Below are 19,849 nucleotides of genomic sequence, written 5' to 3'. Positions count from 1 at the left end.
ATGACGCACAGATGTAACAATCTAAATCCTGCCTGGGGGGAAGGGATTGTTAGTAACGAGGATTGCGAGTTCCAATGCTAGTAAGACCCTGCCAAGTCGACCTCCACGCGGTCCCCCCTGGAAACCATTCTGATGAATTCTAGGTGTATTCATCACGATGGGCTAACTGATCTTTTATTTTCACCTATCATCCCTCACCGGTGCCTCGCCAGCGTATACCGATAGCACAGGCGGGGTTACCATTCCATCTTCACTCATTAAAAAAAAATATCATCCATAAAAAAATCCTGCTTCTGTTTGTTTGTAATTAATACTAGCCTATTGGCAGATTTGATATATTTTTTTCGGGTAAAGATTTATGTTTCGTGAAATTTTTTGAGAGTTTTGCAGTAAATATATTCATTACAATATGCATAGGGTATGCAGGTCAGGCAGAGAGAAGAGAGATTTTTCAAAAACTGCATCTAGCAATCTTTATTGAATGTATGATATAAAAATACAAATACGACTATGCAATCAGTCGTGCCTAAACTGCTGGAATTGTCGGGCTCCATAATCATCATTATAAAATGTCCTTCTGTCTGGTTTTTCTGCAGCCACTGCAGTCTCTCACCTTGACTTTTTGTTATGACCACAAAAATTATCTTTCGAATGGAACGAGTCCAATTGATTCTTAATTGTCTTTTCACTTTTTCTAAGGTTCCACTTCGTCGAGCAATGATAATGAGCCAGCAGGTACGGAAAAATTCTGTGATAAATGAGGTTGATGGTCTGACAAATGGTTATTTGTTTATTATTATAGTAAGTAGAGGCAGCAGACGGTGGTGGAGGCGCGAGCCGTGGCCTTGCGGGCGCACTGGGCCATGCACGCCATTTCCACTGCCGCCTCTCGACAATGGAGCTTCTTGTCTGAGAATATAAAACATTTCAGTATTTTATACAATTTACAAAGAGAACTCAAGGTAAATTTATAAAACAATATACTATTTATATATTATAATACTAGATTTTTGCCCACGACCTAGACTGAACTTCTCATGTTCTTCGCCATCCCAAATAATACGTGTATGTTAAATTCCATGATGACTGGTTGGGCCGTTAAGGTGACAAGGGATAACAAACAAACTCACTTTCACATTTATAATATTTGTAAAGATTCTCTTATACATTCATGTGTAGCGAAATACAGGTTTTTTTTTATGGGTGAAACTGGTATGGCAACTGAATGGTAAATGAAAACAGGCCAGTTAGCCCATCATGATGAATTCATCAGGAATTAACTATGATAGTTTCCAGGGAGAACCGCGCGGAGGTCGACTTGGTTGGGTATATTGCTAGCAATAGGATTCTCAGTCTTCATTACTAACAATCCCTTTCCCTCGCGAAATACAGGTTAGAGATTTATAAAAAAAATTAGATAACATTAAAAAAATAAAAGTATTTTTTTTTAAATCATTTTTATGTACATAATCAATATGAGAACTACAGGAGAGAAACAAAGCAATGAATATATAATATTATAAAAATTATCGTGTAGTACCGGCATAGAATGGGCCACCCCTTCTTTTCCCAAGGGTTTTGTAAGAGGTGACCAAGGGAACTTGTTGGTCGAGGTTGGGTTCAGCATTCCTTTTAAAACGTCACCAAAGCTTAACTATGGTTGCCAACTTGCCTGCTAAGCGTGGCAAAAAATCAGGCTGCGTTGCCAACCCGCCTACCAAGCATGGCAACTATTGGCAAAAACCTCTTTTATGGTTAGGTTAAGCTATGTTCAGGAATGGGCAGTTAACGGCTGATGTGATAGTTCAGTGCAGTTGGTACTCGACTACTTAATTATGCGTCGATTATATTAACATTAGGAGATAAGACCATATTGAGTCCAGTATCCGCAATTGGATGTATTTGCCTCCAACTTGCTGGAGTTTCGTCGACTGACCACAGAGTATTTGTGTTCAGACGTTTTTTGTTTTAGTTAAAAATTTTTATATTTTTTGTTTAATATTTTTGTGTATGTTGTTTTTATATGTTTTTGTATGTTATTGTACTCATGTTTTCCTGGGTGAGCGTATTGGAAGACTGTAAGGCTCACCCAGTGGATGTAATAAATAAATAAATAAATAAATAGATATTTCACAAATTGTAACGCACTTGAGCGGTTTATGAAAATTATTTCAGTTTAATTGAAGCCTTCCTCGTATCATGCATAAATAATTAGATATAACTAGAGATATTAACGTATTTTTTTTTAATATACGCTGGCGGGACGCCAGTGAGGGATGATAGGTGACGATGAAAGCAGGTCTGTTATCCAATCGTGTTGAACACACTTGGAGTTCAGCACGATGGATTCCAGGGGGTACCACGTGGAGGCCGAACTATATTGCTAGTAGTGTGGAGGTCGACCTGATAAGCTGTATTGATAGTAATAACTAGCATAGTAGTATTACATTATCTGTGGACTAACCTCCCCATTGCTAATAATACCTCCACCCTACACTGTTAGGTTTATTGGTAGAAAATGGAATAGTAACCCCACCTGCGCTAACGGGATATGCTGGCGGGGCACCAGTGAAGGGTGATCGATGAGGATGAAAACAGGCCAGTTAGCCCATCATGATGAATTCGTCAGGAATTAACCATGATAGTTTCCAGGGGGAACCGCGAGGAGGTCGACCTGGTTGGGTATATTGCTAGTAATGGGATTCTCAATCTCCATTACTAACTCCCTTTCCCCCCACACTGTTAGGTTATCGGCCAGCAAATAACTCTAACTTCTCCAAACTACCCACCTGTAAGTCAACGCTGCATCAACAAAATTGGGGTGTAATGGCTATTCGAATTTATAATAGGATACCAAAAAAAAAAATAAGAGAATTGCCATTAAATTATTTTAAATTAAAATTGAAAACATGGTTAATAGAAAATAATTTTTACAATATTAATGAGTTTTTGTAAAATATAAATGCTGTGACATTGACTTAGTTGAAACTTAAATTGTAATTTTAATTTTATTTGACATTTTTATCATTTTATTATTTGTAGTAGCTTTATTGACTGTTTGTAATGCATGACCAAAGTGGCACTTCGTACTAATAGTGATTTATTGTATATGTAATTGAAAATTAAATATATGATGTACCTGTATAAAATAGAAAATAGATAAATTCAATAATTAATATTTGCATGCCATTCGATGTGGCGAAACATAATGGACATCTTATAAACTTCACAAATGCAACACCTTTTCTACAATGTTTCTAGCAAATAAATTTCATTTCATTTCATTTCGTTTCGTTTCGTTTCGTTTCGTTTCGTTTCGTTTCGTTTCGTTTCATTTCATTTCATTTCCATTATGGTGTATAGCCGTGAGCATATTTATTTTTTATTCGCTAGGTACGCGGTATGTATATAGGCAGAGGTAGTAGACTCATAAAAAGCATGAGTAAGCGAATTGTACACTACCACGACTTAGTTACTTTAATAACCCATTAATGTCCCTCTGTTTTTTTTAATGGATGATAATGGATCGGTAGCTTCGCCATGCTATTTATATACGTTGTCGGGAAACCAATGATATAGGTGAGAATGAAGTCAGACCAGTAGGTTCATTGTGATGAGTCAAGAATTAACCACCAATTAAAAATTTCAGGGGACTGTGTGGGGCTAGGGCAGACAGGGTACATTGATAGCAATAGGGGTCCCCATTACTAATAATTTCCCCCCGCCTTGTGAAACGTGGACGTGTTTATAATAATAATAAAAATATATAAGAGGGAGACTTTGTACAAAAGTCGATTGTTTGGGTACCTCTGTCCCATTCGTGTTTTAACCGTGAAGCAGTTGTGTTTGCATAGCTGTGTTTCGGTTTGAAGGGTGGAATATGGCGTGAAATAATATAGGGTACAAAGGAATAACACCTGAGTCCTCATGAATGGCAACGCATGGGGAGTATCATGGGCGAAACAGTATACTCTGTCTATAGGCGACGGTTACCACTTTCCATCAGATGGGCTGTAAGCTTGTTTGTCATACTAAGTTGCAGAAAAAATCTCCATTAGCCAACAATCCCTTCTCCTTCCATTATTATGAAGTTTGTTATATACTTACTATATGGGGTGGAGAAAGATATAGACTACTTTTTATCACAGTAAACATATTTATTTCTTTATTTATTTACACTTTATTGCACCAAGTAAAAAGAGAAATAACAAATACAGTAAATATTAATGAGAAGTGATACAAAAGGCGGCCTTATCGCTGAGCAATCTCTTGCAGACAACCTTTGGGTAGAGGACATTGAGAAAAAGACAAAGGGTAGGTGGCGCACTGTTATATAAATATTATCATATACAAACATATATACATACATATATACACATACATATATAATATATATACAATTAAATACATACATAACATACACATACTTAACAGCACACATACAACAGAAAAAAAAAATGACGAAGGAAAACGAAGAGAGAACACAGGAAAATAGTACTAAAGTGAGAGGTAGTATGATTTAACAGAGGTTTTGAAGCTAGTAAGAGTTTGAGCGCACCGGATAGAGGTAGGTAGTGAGTTCCATAGACGAACTGCCTGAACAGTAAAGGATTTAGAATAAAAGGAAGAAGAATGAGTGGGAAATTTGAGTCGGAGGTTATCCCAGTAATGCGGACGAAGCCGTTGGTAAAAGCTAATAAATAAACAAATTAACTCAAATATTTGTCACGTCTGAAACTGCTGTTTTTTTTTTGTGGTACAAAATCACCTCGTACTTGTTGTTTCATTAGTTTCAGACAACTAGAAGCGTTACAGAACAGTTATTTTCCTTCAAATTTCGAGATCAATAAACAGTTAAAGTCGCAAACGATCGACCCCAAACAAAATGGAAATAGACACTGCGTGAGTGGCATTCATTAATGTTCTATAGTGGAGAGTGGTGAGTGGTGAATTGGTGATGGTAATCGATGGTGAGGTTAGCGCTTAGCGGGCCGGACGCCGGACGCCGGACGCCGCGCTCGCACTGATTGCCCATAATTGCCTATTATAAATAGTGTCCCGGTGAAAATAAAACATAAACATTGCCATCGGTAATTGGTAAAATTGGTTTTGTGACGTCAACCAACAACTAATTTATAATTAAAATGTTAAACTTTGTCACTATACATACAGTGTCATGTGTATGAGGGAAGGCTCACGGTTTTTTTTTAATGGATGACAATGGAATGGTAACCCCGCCTGCGCTATCGGTATAAACTGGCGGGGCACCAGTAAGGAATGATAGGTGAGGATGAAGCAGACCAGTTAGCCACCGTGACAAATTTCAATTTCAATTTATTTTTATTCGCTACAATACTGCATTGTGTTGAATATTTTTACAAGTGACAAGAAGATATCATAAAATAAAACAAAAAAAATATGAAGCAACAAAATAACCAATAATAATTGTCAAAAATTACATTACAATCAATTTACAAATGTCATTAGTAAGGCATAAAATATTAAAAATATTTAAAAATCTAACAATAAATCAATTACGATGGTTTCTAGGGGGAACCACGAGAAGGTCGACCTGATATTGTATATTACTAGCAATGGGGCTACTAATCCCCATTACTAACAATCCCTTCTCCCCCAAGGTCCACGGTTAGCAGTTACGTCATATTCAGTACCTCATTAGGTTTAAGATCAACAAGGAAACTCTGTAATTAAAAAATAACCATCAAAATCGAATTATAATTTGCACTTTCCATATACAAACAAAAAGGAAAGTTGATTCAAGACACTCTTTTTTATTTAAAATGCCTTGTTTAATTTAATACAGATATTTTTGGCTAGCGGGAACAATAGTTAAATAGTTGACACTGTGGCAGATATCCGTTTGTTATTTTTGTATCTGGGTATCGTATATATACAAGCCTAGTTTTAAAATTCGAGGCAATTTTATTTCTCTTAATGACAATTTGATTAATTATTAATTATATAATGACAGAAACTGTAATTAAAACATGCATATTCGATTTTTAATTTATACTTTGAAAATAGAATCTTAGTTTTAAAATTGGAATTCTTTTTTTTTTTACAAAGCATCTTATATAGACGTAAACAAACCCTCATAAACATGTTTCATGTCCGTGGAGTCTGGCTGGAAGCAGGTCATGTGCATTCCAACAAACACCGATTTACTTTGAAGCGTGCACTGTTTCGCTCAGACGATCTAACAAGCTTCTTCTCATAAATTATGATAGTAATAACACGATAAATTACGACCATTAGTTAGTTTCGACTTTTCAACAAAAAAATTTAATACAATGTACTAAATATATTACAGTCAAATATAAAGCAAATTTTTCATATGCTTACAGCTCTGTCATTTATATCATAACCTTTAAGAAAAGAGCATATTCCTTTTTAAAAGATCGGCAGTATACTCGCAATGCCTTTGACGTTGTGGGTGAACAAGATCGACGGTAGTCACTTACCATCAGGTGAGACACATGCTCGTTTGCCTTCTGTTATTAAAAAAAAAAAATTCACCTACTCTGTGTGAAGTGCACATCTAGTTTCTGTATTCTATTTATTTGAAATATAGAAAAAATTAAAAAGGAGGTTTGATTTTAATTTCTATGGCATCACTATAATCACCCTGCACTGTAGGGTCTGAGGAAGCTTCGAGCGGGTGTGTCTACAGTCCACACTCATCGTTTCAGGGTGTTCGCTTTAGTTGGTTATAGGTATATTACTCATTACTCTACACCAAAAATCGTCTGGTTGGATATCTATATTTCGTAAAATAATGATCCGTAAAATATCTAGCATGGTTGTCTTTCGGTTTTTTTTTAATGGGTGAAAATGGCATGGTAACCCCGCCTGCGCTATCGGTATACATTGGCGGGGTACCAGTGAGAGGTGATAGGTGAGAATGAAAAGGCAGGTCACTTAGCTCATCGTGACGAATTCAACGATAAATAAGTCACGATAGTTTCCAGGGGGAACCGCGTGTAGGTCGATCTGAAAGGGTATATTGATAGCAATGGTGACTAATCTCCTCATTACTAACAATCCCTTCTCCCCATGTGATTCAGGCATAATGCCACATCTTCAGAAATGGCAAGGCATGAGGTATACCACAGTTGTCATAGAGTACTCTGCGAGTCCATACTGCGAGTTCATGTCTACAGGTGAAGATTACTACTTTCTAACAGGCAGGCCGCTAGCATTTACTATTTTAAATTGAGTTAAAAAAAACACGAAAACGGTCCAAGTAAGTTCTGATAATGGAGTCCCATTTATATTACTAGTTCCAGTTGTAGGATTGTAATTTCCGGTGTTGTGTCAATCCCGCCTACAGGCTGACCGTGACCGCGCGGAGAAAGTGCGCGTCGAGCTGCGCACGCGCCGCGCCGCACCACCGCGCACCGTGACGTCACTATTTACGTTACACGCTCTCGCTCATACCAGTCAGTTACTTGCTTGTTCTCTGTACGACATCCGAATGTATATTGCTTATCAATCACGTTCTAAATTTAATTATTATAAACATAACAAATCCAATCTTTTGCCATTCTGATAGGAAGTTAGAAATTGATTTCTTGGGAACTTTGTTTCGTCATAAGCAACAGTTGCAGATAAATTGCAAGTATTGTTACCATATCGAGATATAATATTTTTTTTTAAAGTGTAGCAAATATTTTTTATCATTTTATTCTTATTTGTTCACCCCTGGTCCTAATATCATTTCAGGTTTCATCAACTATTTCATGTGTAGGTGCATACATAAACACCAGTCCAAATGCACCTAAGGTGCTTTAAAATAAAGACAAATTTATAAATATTAAAACATGTAAATCATATTCCAATAGTATATGAGTGATTTTACGTCATGCCGGGGCCAGTGCTTACCAGTTACCATTCGTTTTACCGCGCACTAAGTTGTGCTAGGTACTTTTCGAAAATTTTTAATTACTCATTTTTCATATTTTAGTTGATATTTCTATATACATACCAGAGGGAGACTTTGTACAAAAGTCGATTGCTTGGGTACCTCTGTCCCATTCGTATTTCAACCGTGAAGCAGTTGTGTTTGCATGGCTGTGTTTCGGTTTGAAAGGTGGAATATGGCGTGAATTTACAGGGTACAGAAGAATAACACCTGAGTCCTCAGGAATGGCGATGCATGGGGGGTATCATGGGCGAAACAGTATACTCTGTTATGTCCATGGTACTGCTCATGTCTATAGGCGACGGTTACCACTTACCATCAGGTGGGCCGTCAGCTTTTTTGCCATTCTAAGTTGTATAAAAAAGAATCCATTGTAATTAGTAGATTTACAAATGTCTATATTACTACTTAAAGATATATTAAAGACTGTCTGTTTAACATTTGATCAGGTAGGTACACACACAAATTGTAACCATTAGCATCCGGGAAATATCCGGGAATCATAGTATATGTAAATATAAATAGAGAATTATCATGAACTACATTGTCCATAGACGCGGCCTGGCGTGGCCCTACTACGACCGGCGCCATTCCTAGTTGCATTTGCTTGGGTCGATAAACGGTAACCACTTGGTGCTATGGTACCGGTATTTATTCTGATGGTACCGAGTGGCGGCGCGGTGTGGCTGCGCCGTCGCCGGACTTGCTGACTTGACAGCAACATGTCAACGACCCCGCGGTAATTTGATATTCGTCATAGATTTGACGTTCATTGATGGAAGATTTTAGGTCTTATTTGCCGAGGTATTTTATCTTTGTATGTACTTGTACAGTCCAATGTACATTAGCCAATTGTCGATAATGTTGATGTTGATGGACAACCAAAGTGCAAGAGTGTTTAAAATTTTATTATGAAGAGGAAAGATATGATTTTTTGTTATGGATAACTTAAAAATGAATCATTTTTTAAATTTCGTTGATCTCTAGAAGTTAATCAGCGAACATTTTATACATTAAATGATTTTTTTGAAGATGAGTACCTAATATGTGTTATTACATTTTATTCATAATATTATAAAAATAATTTATTAATAATATTATTTTTATTCTCTCTGTAAATTACGGTGCCCTTACGAAGTGTCACGTGTCTTATGTATGTGCCAATAAAAAATAATGCCACTTTTCGTTGTAATTTTATAACTTAAGAACGGGCTCACCTATCCAAACCAAATGTTTAGGCTTTGTTCGGACTATTTAGTAGATGGTTTATGTGAAGTTTGCACAAAATAGCGGTTCTTCATTTGTCACATTTTTTGTAACAAATTAATTCAATAAATGGCAGATCATTTTGTTAATGGGGATTTTTATGTCAAATTCAAACTTTTTTTAAGATGGGCATTGTGCTGTCAAATTGAAACTTTTTCAGTGTTGACAGTACAAGCATGTTGATATATCATTCGTGCGGTCATTTAAAATATTTTTTTTTATTATTTCACTTTATACTCGTACGTAGCGAAGCCCGTACCGGGCTGCTAGTTTATTATAATAACTAATTGGTACCATGTGGCATGCGAATAAATATAAATACATAAATAATATGAGCTGTTTTAATTTACAAATAAACAGTTTAAAGCCACGAACGTTGATATTTAATTGAAGGATTTCCACATATCTATCCTTACTATACTTATTACGTCTTATCTTTGCAATTACACCTTTAACTTAATGTTAGTAGCTTCAAATCAGAAATAGAGAACGAATAAAAATTTAACGATATCGTGAGTGAAAGTAGACAAGTTATAAACGAAGGTACCTCTTATTAAAATCGTTACTGTTGCTTTCTTTCTGATTACGTTAACTTTTTAACACTATAATATTGAAATGCTTGAGACGTGTTGTGTTATTTATTACTTTGTTAGAAATTATTTGCTAGAAACAGACGATATGTATACGAAGAACAATGCCTTCTTCTTATTTCTTTGGTTGTATGAGTAATTGTTTTTGTAAATAATTACAAAGTGAATGCTTATTGTCTAAATGTTAATTCAGGTACAAAGAATAGCTTATTTTTATTCTCAATTCAATACAAACAAAAAGACACAATTGCACGGACAGAATATTATTTTTGAGAAGACTGTTAAAAAGTAAATGAACACATACATAGTTCCAACACCGTAGTGCGGGGGGAAAGGGATTGTTAGTAATGGAGACTGAGAATCCCATTGCTAGCAATATACCCAACCAGGCCGACCTCCTCGCGGTTTCCCCTGGAAACTATCATCGTTTATTCCTGATGAATTCATCATGATGGACTAACTGGCCTGTTTTCATTCTCATCTATCACCCTTCACTGGTGCTCCGCCAGCGTATCCCGTTAGCGCAGGCGGGGTTACCATATCATTTTCACCCATCAAATAAAATAAAAACACCGTAGTGCGAAACTTGTTGAGTACCTGCAACATGATCATCTACATGAGTAGGTACACGTAACGTTGTTAGTTTATTAAATAGCGAATATAGTAATATATTAAAATAAGCAACAATATTTGGAGCCGGCATACACGAAGTAGAAGGACATTTAGCTAATTTTCATTCTAGTCAATCAACGTTTTGGTCACGCGTACGTAGTGGCGGCCACGGCTTGTCGCTTACACTCGTAATGCAAACATTCCCAGAGATTTTTCTACTAACAAGCGGTAATAAATCGTCACGACCACAATGCGTGTGTATATATGTGTATATACATCGTGCAAGGGTCAGCCACTTCGCTGACGGGTCAAGGCACTGACTCTGTGCACATGAAATGTGTGCAGTGACTGGGAACGGGTGAACGTGTGCGCTGTCGCTCCCTTGGCCTCAATCTGGACAACGTTCGTATACTAGTATTCTAGGTGTATAGCTGTAGCTACCATACCAAAAGTTGTAAAACCATAGATAAAAGAATACTCTTTATTTTTTTTCTATGGTAAAACTTTAGTGACTATAGTATTTCTCTGATAGTAAAGGCCTGACAAAGTTCGTAACAACTTAGGCTTTCTTGCCTATTGGTATAACGATACTGTGTTGGCAATGTTGATAGAAACGTGTATAATATATATGTGTAAGTATATTTGTTATTCATATATATATATATATATATATATTTATTCGTTTCTATATGTAACTTTAGTATGTATGTATATCAATAATTAGTAGTACCGCATTCGAGTATTCTGACACTTCCCTATGGTTGATTGGGAGAGAATGCTTTTAGCATTAAGTCCGCCATGTACACATATTTGTACTAATGGATAAATAAATAAAACGTACAGTTTAGGTGTGAATTAGCATTAAAAGTATTATGTTTTGATCTAAAACATGATCTACTAGTGGCTCATAATTTATTACATCATCAAAAACTATCCAAACGTGTTCACATAATTTTACATTCATAAGATGTAAGTAGGATCCTTCAACCCATGCGGTTCGTTTGTTGACCGTTTCAGTCCTTCGCTGGTGATACAGTCTATTGAAATTTACCTAAATATATGGATTTTTACAGAAAACAGTAATGGGTCTTGTGATGTACTCATTAAAGTTGAGACTGCAAGTCCCCCCGCTCCTGCCACTCCTCTGGGTGACGTCCGGGCGGGTGGTCGTGTGAGTCGCATTGTGACATATTATTGTTTATTATTTCCTACACCTACCTACCATACCAGGAGGACAGCACAAAATTGGCGACGAGGTGAAAATTTGTAAGTAAAAAAATATATATATATATATGTCATACGACTACAAAATTACCTGTTCTAATCAGTCCAAAGAGTGTGTAACTATCGCGTTGTTATTTTAATGTAACTTGACACGAATAACATTAAACTGGTAAATTTCTAAATTCACAAGGAAGAGAGAAGATAATTTATTAATTCTCAATCAATTTATTAAATATAGAAAAGACTAAAAGCAATTTCAAAAAGAAATAAAGACTTGATTCTATAAATTGTATAGAGAAAGCAAAATATTGATAAAACATATTACGGTGCATAGTACGTTTTGTAATTTAGCGACACACTGTGACTGATTTTAACGCGTTTGCGCATCATAGTCGTACAATAACTTGCTATACATGCCTAAACAAATGGTCGGCGTTTGTTGATGTCTAGGTATATCGTACCGCAAGCTTTCTGTTTATATTTACATCACAGTATAAGTGATTATAACAGTTGAATTCTTAAGATAAGTGGTACGGGGATACCAGCGAATACTGACTATACATACAACAAAATGTGCCTGCATGTATTAGCCGAGTCGGAGTAATTATTCTGACAAATAAAATACACCGTACAATCCGAATGAGCAAAGCCCATCAAATACATAATTCCACATAAACTGTAATCTATTTAGATACAAGAAGTTTATGCAATTGGTGGTTCCGATTATAGAGGTTGCTTCCATAATAAATAGATTTGTATGTAGGTATAAACCTAATACAAATGTAATTATCATAAGATAATTATGATATATTCAAACACTTCACATTAACTTCATTATTTGACAGATATTTGGTAAGAGTTGAGGTTACGATTTTATTTTTCTTACAAGGAACCAGCAGAATATTAGCGTTGCCGGTAGTTCTCTGCTTAATTCTGAGTTGGTTATCCTTTCGCCGTTGGGGCACATATATTTACCTACGTATTTATGTTGGTTTATAAGTTCAAAAGGCTGTGTTTGTAACTGAGAATAATCCATTTATCCACCTGTACAACAAGTACAAGTATTCGCATTTACAATATTGTTGCCTACAATTATAATAGCATACATTATTACGGTAGGTAGGTATAATCATTTAATAAAAAATAAAATAAAAATAGCCTTTATTCCTGAATTACAGATTCTTTTTTTTAAATTGTAAATACTCGTATGTGTAAATAATTAATGTTGACATCAGCAACATCTTATTTTTCAGGTTGTTTTAGAACAACCATTTTAGTATAATCATTTATAAACACAAAATTCTCGAAAAAAATATAATAATAATAACTTATAATATTTCATTTAGATTCAATCCTTGACGGGGTAGTCAGACGCATTTGTTGACTATGATATACGGTTAATATATTTATTAATAATAGTAACATAATTGGTTATTTGTCGATTATCATTAGTTGACAGTATTTATATAAATACGTATAAATAATGTACCACCCATAAAATTCCCGTTTTGCAAATTGTCTTATTATGACATCTCAATTGTCAAATCGTAGAAAAATGCATTTCCTCAGATCTTAAGTTAAAAGATAATTCTACTAAAATAGAAATAAATATTGTGGAAGCAATTCAATAGAGACTGATGAAAGATCAGTAAAAGGACACCAAAGAAACCAAATCTTGTAAAGAGATTTCAAACGAAAAGAATATACGGTGTATGAAATGCGAGAGTACATATCAAAATAGTTATTTAATGTGTTGCAAGAAATAACTTCTGCTAAAAGTGTGGATTTATAAGCCATTTAGGTCAAAAGCAATATCGCACTAATCGAAATAAGTGCATGAATGTGCTAGCGCTAGTTATATGGCGAAATAAATAGTATAAACCAAATAATCCATCAAGTAAAAAATAAATAAAGTTACCAAACAATCATTCAACTCTCCTATAACTACATTCATACTGAATGTTGAACATACTCTATTCCACTATAAAATATCTTGCCAAAATAGTGGAACTAAATGTTAACCAAACTCTATTCCATTATAAAATATCTTGCCAATATAGTGGAACTAAATGTTAACCATACTCTATTCCATTATAAAATATCTTGCCAAAATAGTGGAACTAAATGTTAACCATACTCTATTCCATTATAAAATATCTTGCCAAAATAGTGGAACTAAATGTTAACCATACTCTATTCCATTATAAAATATCTTGCCAAAATTGTGGAACTAAATGTTAACCATACTCTATTCCATTATAAAATATCTTGCCAAAATTGTGGAACTAAATGTTAACCATACTCTATTCCATTATAAAATATCTTGCCAAAATAGTGGAACTAAATGTTAACCATACTCTATTCCATTATAAAATATCTTGCCAAAATTGTGGAACTAAATGTTAACCATACTCTATTCCATTATAAAATATCTTGCCAAAATTGTGGAACTAAATGTTAACCATACTCTATTCCATTATAAAATATCTTGCCAAAATTGTGGAACTAAGTGTAACTCTATTCTATTATAAAATATCTTGTCAAAATGGTGGAACTAAATGTTAACCATCCTCTATTCCACTATAAAATATATATCTTGCCAAAGTGATGGAGTTACATTAAACATACCCATTGATTTGGGTACAAAACTAGTATACCCATAAATTCGGGTACAAAACTAACATACCCATCAATTCGGGTACAAAACTAACATACCCATTAATTCGGGTACAAAAGTAACATACCCATCAATTGGGGTACAAAAGTAACAATAATAATAATAGTCGACAAAACCTAGGACTACTTAAAAAAAAACTAACCAAGAAAAATCTGACAAAATTCTAGGACATATAGTCCTAAAGACTCGCTGATGTACTGGGCCCATTTAAAATGTCAGTCTTGGTTGGATTTGGAAGAAGTAGAGAAAAATTGTACTCGTAGCTTATTGTGTACCTAAGAGACTGCTATGATTCTTTATATATTACAATTAAGTTGTATATTAATTTACTAAACACAAAACAAACAAAAAAATCCAAAATTCAAATTCAATATCTAAATGAACATCAGTTAGATATTGATCATAAAATCAAGTATTTAGTAAAATAAAATAGTATAGCTCAAATAAACAGAAAATATAATCGAACTTATAGACAAAGCTGCGAATTGAGTTTCTCTAGTCATACTTATTTTAAAGAATAGAAAAAAGGAATATAAATCTGTCTGTCAAGGGAAAAGTCCTAAACAAAAAATGTGCATGCTAATCTTGGTAAAAAACATGTTACAATTACTACATAATTAAAATACCTAATATGTATTTACTGCACACACACAACAAGATAAATTTATTTGTTTATGCAAATAAATTTATCTTTATCTAAACCTGGCTTAAAAGATGCTTTTTATCAAATTGAGATTAGAGAGAATGTACTTAACTTTTTATAACAAGCAAGTGGTTATTTCGTTTCGATTACGAACCTACTACAATAAATAATTAAAACTCTGTTTATTTAAATCTCTGTTTAAAGTGACTAAATATTATATTATTTAGTCTGTGTAACAATGGTACTTGTAATTTAACTTGTCAAAATCTATAAATTATATAAATATAATTTATTACTTTAAGTATCTTTATTTTTAATAACAGAGACTTACTTTAGTTTAAATATAAACAAATATTGGTCACGGTTTTGTAGCAAGACATGAAAACCACCAACTAATAGGTATATTAATATACACATGAATGTTTTAAATGTAACAATTGGAAATAATCCCAAATAAAGGAAATGAATAAGACACCTAAACATGTATTGAATATCTTACACAAGATTAACTGTTTGTTAATATTTTAATTTCGAACAAATGATGTAAGGCTAAAACATGTCCTATATCTATTTAAATTCGCGATTCACAACGCGAAAGTTTAAAAATGTGTTCAACGTATTTTAACTTTGTAAGGCAAAATAATATACCTACATATCCGTACACGTAGGTTACAAATAATGTATTAATAAAGGATTTATGTTCATGTTTAATCAATCGTAAGTAGAATTTTTAGGGCATGAGCTAATCTCAGAAAGTATTACTTGTAAGTCCCTAAAGACTATAGAATCACTTAGAAAACCAATTGTTTTTGGAAAATTTTAAAGTTATAAAACTAGTAACCTATTTTGAGAAATAAATATGATAATGTGTTATAATATTATTTAGATTTTATGTGTAAATATTTTAGAGATATGTATACAACTCTATATTATCAATATCTTAAATTACAAGTTGTTCACAGTCACACTTATCTATCTTTATCAATTTATTGGTACACAATAAAAGAAAATGGACTCAAAATTTGGCTACAATGATTGAACAAATACATAAAATGTTAAGGCGTAAGCTCGCTAAATATACTGTGTTCAGAGTTCTGGAAAGAAAAGTAAACATTTACAGTAATTCGTAATTTCCAAGCAAAAAGAGTTAGTAAATTGTGGATACTAAGTTTTATAAGCCATGCACGTAGTAGTTAGATGCTCCCAGGAAAACTGAACCTTAAAGTCAATCATTACAAACTCTTTAAATACGAATTCTGAGTCCTTTATTAATGGTTTTCTATTTTTATTTCATTTGAGATAGCGTAAACGAGCATTCGCTACGACTCAGGATAATTATTCTGGCACCCCGGCACTGTTGCCGTAAACAGTAGATTATGTATCAAGGTACAAAGGATTGATATCAGTTTTGGTACATATAATAGATGTCGTAATCAATGTTCATGAAGAAATAAAATTTTGTCTACATTACATCTGATCTAAAACAATATATTATGTAACATTCCTAAAATTAATCGATGTCTAAACTATAATAAATGTGACATACTTATGTAAATATTGAGATTATAAATAGTAACGTCTCTAATATTGTCAGTATATGTATTGTAGGAATTATTAATTGGAATTCTGATATACTTAGTATAAGACCATAAATCTTCTTAAAAGTACATAAGTAAAAGAAATTTTACAAGACTTGACACTTTATTCAGCACAACATTGGATAACTGCTTAGAATTTGGTATTAAACTATACTATTCGACACCATATTGACCGCAGTAGAACGAAGCAAGTAGAATACAAAAATGTGACATTATAATACGTGTACAAATAAATTAAAACCCAAAATCTGACTGGAGGGATAAACTCCTGCTATACCTCATAAGTTACAATATCATGCCACATTATTGATTTGTCATTAGAGATAAAATATCTTCTATTGTAAATGCTAAGAATAATGAGATTTATTTAGAATGGTAGAGACAAATCAATAAAAGAACATTTTAAAATTGGAAGGGAAAGATATAGTGACATAGATATTGAAAATAGGAGAAAGTGTATTCGGAATATAATTAAAGAAAATATATATGCGATACTTCAATCCCTGTATACATATACTTATTGGCGCTATATCTATAAGAAAATATGGTACTAGACAAGAATTGAGATGAAATATACACAATAATATACTTAAGAAGATGGAAGATCAGTAAGAAATTATAAGGATGATGAAAAGAAAGATCTCGATGGACTTCGAGAGGAAATAGTCATATAGTTATTTTTATACAAACCAGTCTTATTATATTTAGTTGCCTAAGTTATATTTTGTAACATAATATATATGGTAATATCATGATATTATTTTAGTTACCTATGATTGTAATGTAAAACTATATTGTTGTAGTTGTATCTATATGAAATTTGTGAGTAATTGTATCCTTTCACATTTTGTTGTAAATTCAACTTTGTTTGAAAAAAGCAACAGCTAAGTTTCTTGCCCGTTCTTCTTAGCTGAAATTGCATTCCGAATGGGCGGTAGATTTATAAAAAAAATGACTATTCAAAAATGCTTAAAAAATAATAATTAAGTTTCCTAGAGTAAAAATATTCATATTCTATTATTAATTTAAAATATTTTGAAAAGGGAGAGATGTGATGTACTCATTAAAGTTGAGACTGCAAGTCCCCCCGCTCCTGCCACTCCTCTGGGTGACGTCCGGGCGGGTGGTCGTGTGAGTCGCATTGTGACATATTATTGTTTATTATTTCCTACACCTACCTACCATACCAGGAGGACAGCACAGGTCTTTATAATTTTTAATGCAAGAAGCTTATTTCATAGGAGCAAACCAAACAAACTTGTTATGCTAGTTTCACTTTCAATATAGTTAATTTGACCGTCAGCTTTTATTCTTAGTATAAAACCTGCACGTCCTAAGGTAAATTTTAACATTTCTTATATTTTGATACAATAAGTTTAAGTTTATCATGGGCGAAACAGTATACTCTGTTATGTCCATGGTACTGCTCATGTCTATAGGCGACGGTTACCACTTTCCATCAGGTGGGCCGTCAGCTTGTTTGCCATTCTAAGTTGTATAAAAAAAAAAAAGTTTCTTTTTCTATCTTTTGCTATTAGTGTTATTGATAACGTTTGCTTACAGATGCTTCGCGGACTGTCTGTGACAATTGTCTCTGATCGTTATTGACCCCCTATTAATAGACTGCCGCTTTGGACAATTAACACCTGACATGACAAACGATTACCTATTTATAACGGCACAATAATACTTATTGTAACTGCTTAGAATACAAATTAGATTAATGATTTCACGAAGTGGCCACCGCGCTATGTTATGTAGTAATTAATATTGACAAAAATTTACACCATATGCTTACCCTTAACATGTCTACTGTATAATTGGGTTAATGACGTAGTTAGTTATGCAAATGTTATTAAGAAATTAAGCGACAAAACCTTGACTCGAACATGTTCTGTATTGATATTGTTAATCAACCGTCTCACTACTAGAGAGACGTCTCTCTTCCTTAGAGGAGGGAATAAACAATTCTAGCCTAATATCCATCAGTTGGGCTGTCAGTTTGTTTGTTATTTTAAGTTATATAGAAAATATAATCACCGCTTGGCCTTCGTTGTGATACTTCTCTCGCGCTGGAGTATTGTTTTGTTTCCTTAGTCGTGTGTCGTGTATTACGACATTGTGTTTGGAAAGGTGTGGCGATACGTTGTGTTCATACGAGAATATACGGATATTGTTTTATGTTATGCATAAATATAAAAAAAGGATTTGATTAATCAATGCACACTCAAAAATTTCTGGGTCTAGAAACAAGAAATTTTGCATAAATCTTTCTTACGAGTGTAAGATGTAGCAAAGAAATTTTAGAAATCAGATTTTGTAATTTGGAAATTCGGGAACGGAATATATGGAAAAAGTGAAGCCGAGGGAAAAATTACTTATATGTTATACCTACATGATATTTAATTCCATAAAATGGAGAGGCTATAGTTCATAAAGCAAACCTCCAGGTGTTATTAGTGTGATTGTAATAATTAGAGTTAATTGAGTAAACCACGCGTCGAGTGTGAACGGGGGCGGTGTCAGGATTAGCGCGTGGTGCGTGCCGTACGCGGTACCAGATGGGTGGTAGGTATCAACTGGCGACCCACTAGCCTGCAGCACGCGGGATTGCTGCCACCACTGCACCAGGTCATTGCACTAAGCGGATAGGTGATACTACGGTATGTACGAAAGAAACAGTATATAATAACACTGGACACATTACACAGGGACATCTATTTCTAAACTAAGCAGAGTTTGTACTTTAAATGTTAGACAATTGATAGTATGTAGATCTTAAAAACTTTTTTTTCATTTTTTTTTTATTTTCTATTATTAGACATAGAAAACATCGAAGCAGACAATTCAGCACCATTCAATAATACAATAACCGACAATAAGCTTGATGTTAAATTTGTGACAAATGTATGTTGACAAATTAGATCGGGATTAAAGGACATCATACACGCCATACTTTGCCGCGTGGTCCTGGCATAGAATAGGCCACCTCTTTCTTTCTTGTGGGTGTCTTAAGAGGCGACTAAAGGAGGATGAAGGATCCCTTTTAAAACATCTCCAAAGCTTAACTGCAATACCTAATCCACCTGCCAAGCGTGGCAACTACTGGCAAAACTCCCAAGGGGAAGACCTATGTTCAGCAGTGGACAATTAAAGGCTGATATAATGAGGAATTGTTCGGATTGATACCTGCTGCTGATTTCAACCATCGTACTACTCGCCATAAACTAAAATTTCATCCCAACCATCTGGACGAGTGGCGGTCCTCCACCGTGCGTTTTTCAAGGCATTTTCTTC

General features: G+C 34.1%; 2 long non-coding RNA genes across 2 annotated transcripts in view; one reads left to right on the top strand and one right to left on the bottom strand.

The window, feature by feature from the left end:
* Nucleotides 1-447: 447 nt before the first annotated feature.
* The window catches only part of LOC128202439 (uncharacterized), a 41,072-nt gene continuing 21,670 nt past the window's right edge, over nucleotides 448-19,849 (bottom strand). The window contains exon 2 of the long non-coding RNA XR_008253774.1: nucleotides 448-909. This is a non-coding gene — a long non-coding RNA (uncharacterized LOC128202439). The remainder of the gene's footprint in view (nucleotides 910-19,849) is intronic.
* Nucleotides 10,740-17,703, top strand: LOC116413738 (uncharacterized). Its single transcript, XR_008253775.1, has 2 exons — nucleotides 10,740-10,812; nucleotides 11,484-17,703. It is a non-coding gene; the product is annotated as an uncharacterized LOC116413738 (long non-coding RNA).

This window comes from Galleria mellonella, unplaced genomic scaffold (assembly GCF_026898425.1).
Source record: "Galleria mellonella isolate WM207_F2 unplaced genomic scaffold, CSIRO_AGI_GalMel_v1 utg96, whole genome shotgun sequence".
In the NCBI taxonomy this organism is placed as follows: Eukaryota; Metazoa; Arthropoda; class Insecta; order Lepidoptera; family Pyralidae; genus Galleria; species Galleria mellonella.
Note: the sequence above shows the minus strand (reverse complement) of the source record. Positions and strands in the feature narration are given on the sequence as shown.